Genomic DNA, 6,284 nt, shown 5'->3' on the forward strand with positions numbered 1-6,284 from the left:
TAGCCCTGGCTGTCCTGGAACTCACTTTGCAGACCAGGCTGGCCTCGAACTCAGAAATCCACCTGCCTCTGCCTCCCGAGTGCTGGGATTAAAGGTGTGCGCCACCACCGCCCGGCGAATGACAGGTTTCTAATACAAGCTTTACTGGACGGCAGGCATCACCAGACAAAGAGTACAGAGAGCAGCCACAAAAGCCTTTAACCAGAAGCAGAGGAGAAGACTCCCGCTCCACCCCCGCCCCACCTCCACCCACCCCCACCCCAAGTCTAGAGGTGGTGACCTGGGGATGGCAGCCCAGGACTTCTGAAACTCCAGATCTGATGAAGTGCTGGGCCATTTGATGCCCTTAGACTTTACAGGTGGGCTCTCACAGACTATGTGGAGAAAGCCCTGGACCTACATACGAATGGATTGGTTTCCAGTCTAAAGCTGTGTGGACCTGGGAAGCAGCAAATAAACCTGGGTTTAGTCCCTGCTAACATGCAACTCAGACAAGTCACAGCCTGTCATGACGTCCAGCTCTGGGCCACTAAGGAAAGGATGTCTCTGGCAGACTCTGGTATGCCCTTAGAGTCAACTCCAAAAGTATTAAGATGAAATTCATTTTGTCTGTCCCAATTTTCTTGTTTGGTTTTTTTAGTTTTTTGAGTCAGGGTCTCATGATGCATAGCCCAGCCTGACCTGGAAATGACTGTGCAGCCCAGACAGACAGGCCTGACTTGCAGCAGTCTGTGTGACTCTGCCTTCGCCTGGACCGCTAGAGCCGGCATGTTTTTATTGTCCAGTGTGTGTGTGGTGCATGCATGCTTTGGGGAAGTCTGAGCACATCCAGAGGCTAGAGAAGGCCATCCCACAGCTTTCTCTGCCACTCTCTGCCTCAGTGAGACTGGAGCTCTCCAGCATCCACCTGTCTCCCAGTACTGGGGTTAGAGGCAAACACGGCCAGGTCTGACTTTTTCTTGCCAGGTGGGGATTTGAACTCGGGTCACCATGTTTTCGCAGTAAGTGCTTTTATAAACTGAGCCATCTTCCCAGGTTCTTGGCTTATTGTTTTAAATTTAGTTTTAGGGGGCTGGAGAGATGGCTCAGTGGTTAAGAGCACCGACTGCTCTTCCAGAGGTTCTGAGTTCAATTCCCAGCAACCACATGTTGGCTCACAACCATCTGTAATGGGATCTGATGCCCTCTTCTGGTGTGTCTGAAGACAGCTACAGTGTATTCATATACATAAAATAAATAATTCTTTAATAAATAAATAAATTTAGTTTTATTTTCCTTCTTCTTTTTGAGAAAAGGTCTCACTGTATAACCCTGCATGGTCTGGAACTCAAGAGATCTGTCTGCTTTCAGGGTACTAGGACTAAAGTTAGATGCCACAACACTCTACAAATTGAATTTATTTTTAACAAAAAAAGTCCATATTAATGCTGCCCCAATCTGTTAAGCCTGCATGTGACATCACTCCACTCCGCCCTGCCGGGGCATCACCAGAACTGAAATTGCAGTTGGAGCCAACACACTGAAGATGTTTGGTGATAAAAGAACACCCGCCAGGCCATGAGGCTGCTCACCCTCTCTGAAGCTCCTTCTCCAACTCTGAGCAGTGGGCACAGGATGCCAGAGAAATAAAGGACCCTGTCTGAAATGCCTGGGGAGACTTGCAGGGCCTCAGTAGGGGTTGAAGCAGTCCTAGGAGTGGGTCAGCCCTGCTGGGCACTGCCTTCCAGAAGTTTCCTTGTGCTTTGACACACTGTTTGCTCAGGGTGAGACCATCTCTCCCAGCTGTTGCCAGAGAGCCAACAGGAAGCTGAGAGCTCAGTCTGGTGGGGAGGAAGCCCCTCCTGCCACCAGAGGATTAGGCTTCTGGGAGTAGAACTCAGAGGGGGAGGGGCTAGTGAGTGCCAAAGAACTTGTTGGTGACAAAGCTCTGTCCTCCTCTGAACCACTGTTCCTCTTCAACTGTGAAACTGAGAGTTTGAGACTGGATGATCCTTTGGGAAGGTCACCAGGCTTGAAATCCGAAGGCTTGTACCCAAGGCCCAGCTTGGCCACTAACCAATGTGTAACTGATTAGGCCTGACTTGGTGTTCTCATCTATTCCATGTGGTAAATCATCTGCCGTGTAGGCATGAGGACAGCTGGGATCGCAGCCCCATATGGAAAGGTCTGTGTGTGGCAGCGGCCGCCTGTAACCCCAGGCTGGGCGTGTGAAGACAGTGCTTGCCCTGCTGACTACAGGCTAGCAAAACAGTGAGCTCTAGGGTCAGGAAGAGCCCCAGTCTCAGAAATTACAGTGCAAGTGTCTGCTGTGGTAGCTGGCACACATCTCTACTCCAGACTAGAGTTGAGTTCTGGGCTACACAGGGTTACCAAATGAGACTGTCTCAAAGCAGCAACCATAGAAGAGCGGGCAGGGATGACAGGGTAGCACCTCTGGCCTCCATGTGCCCACAGACAAGTTGAGAGCTTGCACTCATGCTCTCTCTCTCTCTCTCTCTCTCTCTCTCTCTCTCTCTCTCTCTCTCTNTGGCCTCCATGTGCCCACAGACAAGTTGAGAGCTTGCACTCATGCTCTCTCTCTCTCTCTCTCTCTCTCTCTCTCTCTCTCTCTCTCTCACACACACACACACACACACACACACACACACACACACTTATATCAAATACACATTCATTTGAACAGACACTCATATGACATGGACACACCCCCATATACATGCATTCACATACACACACATATACTCACACAATGCAATCAATATGAATTAAGTCTGGGTTCCTACCTTCCTTCCCTTTTTTTCTTCCTCTTCCTCCTCTTCTTCCTCCTCTTCCTCCTCCTCCTCCTCTTCCTCCTCTTCTTCCTCTTTTTCTTCTTCCTCCTCCTCTTCCTTTTCTTCTGTTTGTTTTGATTTTGGTTTTGGTTTTTGAGACAGGATTTCTCTGTATAACATCCTTAGGTGTCCTGGAACTTGCTTTCTAGACCAGACTGGCCTTGAATTCACATAGATCTACCTGCCTCTGCCTCCCGAGTTCTGGGACTAAAGACATGTGCCAACATGCCCAGTTCCTGCTCCCATTTTTAAAGGGTAAGGAAGAGTTTGAAGATTATACGTTTCAGGACAGACTGAACTACGTCGTGATACTCAGAGAAAGAAAAGAAAAAAGAAGCAAGCCATTCATTGTCTCTCAGTTTGCAGGGGCCAGGAAGCCCGGAGTTCGGTGGCTGAGATCTTGGCTCCAGGTCTGTGGTGAGGGTCCAGTTAGATGGTGGCTGGGCTGCAGTTACGTAAGGTTCAGCCAGTGCCACGGGCTCCATCTCCAAGGACTCCATCTGGTGATTGACAGACCATGGTGCCTCCCTATAGGGCTGCTCGGGAGTCTTCGCAACAGTGGTCCAACTTCCTTCAGGAAAGCGCTTGGCTGAAGATATCTAGACAAAACCGACACATCTTTTTTTGTGACCAGCTTCAGAAGTCACAGGCAGTCATTTACATAGTTTTTCTAGTATCCTAGGTTAGCCCCAGTCATGATGACAAGAGACACCAGGCCACACGTGCAAGGAGGCAAGGATCATAGGGGTCAGATTAGAAGCTGGGTACTACAGGCTACCTATCTGTCTTGTCGAAGAGTAGATTTCACCCTGTTCTTTTTCTGCTGTGTGTACAGAGAATTCTGTGAATTTTCACACATGTAGGTTTGCATAAGCAGCACCACAAGCAGGATACAGAGCAGTTCTGTTGCCTGAAAAAAAAAAAAAAACTGGAATTTTCCTTTATAAGTGACACAATCCTCCTCCCACCCCAACCTGGGCAAACACAGACCGGTCTCTTTGGTTTCACTTTTCACAGAAGCGACATCCTATAGTAGTAACCCTTTGAACTGTACTCAAAACAAAACAAACAAAACAAAACAAAACATTTGCCTGCATCTGTAAGCCATGAGTTGTATGCAACGCCCTTTAAGGCCAGAAGAGGGCATCAGACCCTCCTAGAACTGGAGCTACAGACAGTTTTAAGTCACCATGTGGATGCTGAGAACCAAACCCAGGTCCTCTCCAAGACTTACAAATGGTCTAAACTGCTGAACCATCACTGCTTTCCCAAAGCCTCAGTGCCTTTGAGATTCATCAATGCCAACGCAATATAATATAATATAATATAATATAATATAATATAATATAATATAATATAATATAAACACACACATATATATACATATATATATATTCATTTATTCATGTCAGGTTGGCCTTAATTTTGTTGCAATGGATAACCTTGAACTTCTGATCCTCCTGCCTTGATGTCACAATGCTAGGATTGTAGTGGTGTACTACCATATCCAGTTTATATGATGCTGGGGATAAATTTAAGGTCTAATATATGCAAGGTAAACACTCCACTGACTGAGCTCCGGAGGAAATGTCAACATCAATATATAAGTTAGGGGTCATTGAAGGGAATCTTGAAGGGGACAATTGGTTCCAAGCCCCTTTCTCCTTCTCATGCTCATTTCCTGTCACATCTGCAGTTCTACTCTACCATGAGATCCTGCCATGGTGTGTTCCCTCAGCACAGATACTAAAAGAAAACAGATCTGATAGATCTAGCCAGTTACAGACTGGGATTCTGAACTATAAGCCGAAACCCATCTTTTGTCTATATAAATTGATTTATCTCACATATCAGTTACAGTAATGAAATGCCAGCCAGTGCACTTCAGGAAGTCTGAAGTGAAGGATGTTGTGCTGGGCCAGTGTGAAGGCCAAGTGCTGTGAGCGAGACTGCCATGGAAACCATAGCTGTGTCAAGGTAGGAAGGCGGATGCTGAGTTCTGATTTCTGCAAGTTAAAGATACACCGGCTGAGGAGATGGCTTAGTTGGTAAAGTGCATCCTACTCAAGTGTGAGTTCAGGTCCTCACAACCCACGAAAAAGATGGGTATCGGGCCAGTAAGAGTCCAGTGGATAAAGGCCATCAGCCAGCAAGACTGATGAGTCTGGTTCCCACGAGCCACATGGTAGAAGGCGAGAACTGACTCCAGCAAGCAGCCCTCTGACCTCCACAGACACCATGGCATGCACACACCTCCCCTGACATACATATGCGTACACAGACAAAATAAGTAAATATGACTTGTAAAAGTTAAAAGGCAAGCTGGGCATGGTGGCGCATGCCTTTAATCCCAGCACTCGGGAGGCACAGGCAGGCAGATTTCTGAGTTCGAGGCCAGCCTGGTCTACAAAGTGAGTTCCAGGACAGCCAGGGCTGTACAGAGAAACCCTGTCTCGAAAAACCAAAAAAATAAAAAAATAAAAAAAAAATAAAAGGCTAGATATGCCCATTCATGCCTGTAACCCCAGCCTTGGCTGGTGCAGGGGTGATGGTGGGGGGATTTGGGAAAGGGGATAAATGGATCCCCTCAGCACAGTCTAGCCAAACTGATGAACTTCAGATCAATGAGAGATTTTTTGTCCCTTCCCCCGCCCCCCCAAAATTTGTTTGAGCCATTGAGGAAAGATACCTAATGTCTCTCTTGGGCCTACACACATACACACACACACACACACACACATACACACACGCAGGAAAGCACACACTCGAGCATAAAATGTAAAAGGTGAGTGATGTTTTCCACAAGTGTGTGAAGAGGGGAAACCCCCACCCCCAGATGTGAGACAGGATGTGGGGATGCAAGGGCCAGGTGAGGGCTTGGCAGGGGAAGGGGGAGTCTGTGAGGAAGGAGGGGCTGGTTTTCACAGGCACTCAGCTTCTCCAGGGGAGTTATGAGAGTGACCCAGCACGGTTCCCAGGGTCACCTTATCTCCTAAGAGCTTGCTGCAGGTGACATGAGGTACACAGGAGAGGATGGGTCACAGGTTCCCATGTGGGTGTGGTTACACTCCTGTTTGAGATCATGTGTTCTGTCTATTAATACAGAGAAACCAGCTGCATCTCAGCAGTAAAGGCATCGATCAATCCATTGCCTAAGGGTAAGGGATCTGGAACCAGCCTTGCTGGGTGCGCTAGCTCCTTTGTTTGTTTGTTTGTTTTGACTTGTTTTAGGGGGGACATTTTTTCCATTTGTTAGTTTGTTTCTTTGTCTGTCTTTGTCAGTTTGTAGTCAAAATGTTGACCAGGGCTATGTCAGCTAAAAGACTGGACTGGGCCTCCAAGATCTACTTGCAGGACACCACTTGGATGGTTATTGGGTGGATGTCTCTGCTCTAAACAGGCTGTTGGTCAGAAGCCTCAATTCTTTTTTTTTTTTTTTTTTTTTTTTTTTTT

This window comes from Mus pahari, chromosome 3 (genome assembly GCF_900095145.1).
Source record: "Mus pahari chromosome 3, PAHARI_EIJ_v1.1, whole genome shotgun sequence".
NCBI classification, from domain to species: domain Eukaryota; kingdom Metazoa; phylum Chordata; class Mammalia; order Rodentia; family Muridae; genus Mus; species Mus pahari.